Raw genomic sequence first — 624 nt, forward strand, 5'->3', positions numbered from 1 at the left:
TTGGATATTTCAACTCATTATTTTTCCAACATATAAGGGGATTGGATACATTATGGTTTGATTGAGGTTCACATAAGTACATATCGAATTCACTTTCGTTTTCCCAATATGATTTTGGATCCAATAAAAAATCCATTGCACCAATCTCCTCACTTACGACTTCATTAGATTCAGCTGGTCTCGTTGTCTGTAATAAATTTTGTACACGTTTTCTTACATTTTCTTTTACTTCATCAGTTTCTGTCTCTAAATATTTGTATCTTGGATCTAGAAAACAAGATATTTGATCTATAACTACTTCATCATATTCCTGCCTCTTCATTTTAAATCTCTTTTGTAAATTTTGATTTATATCTTCATTGAAGTTTCTTACATTTTCATTGTCTTCAGATTTTATTAGCATGTGTTTATTGATTAACCCATAAATAATTGGTCGGAGTATAGAAATCGTAACATTTTCCTCGTATTTTTTTTAAATATTCACATAAGAACCTATAGTCCGGCCCACGAGAGTCCATACGTAAACCGCGCATCGATACTGACGGTCGCGACAGCTGCCGGCCGAATTTTCTTCCACCTTAGTGCTGTTCCCACCACTCGGTAACGAGAATACAGCGGGTCAAA

The sequence above is a fragment of the Acyrthosiphon pisum genome, unplaced genomic scaffold, assembly GCF_005508785.2.
Source record: "Acyrthosiphon pisum isolate AL4f unplaced genomic scaffold, pea_aphid_22Mar2018_4r6ur Scaffold_20639;HRSCAF=21689, whole genome shotgun sequence".
Lineage (NCBI taxonomy): Eukaryota > Metazoa > Arthropoda > Insecta > Hemiptera > Aphididae > Acyrthosiphon > Acyrthosiphon pisum.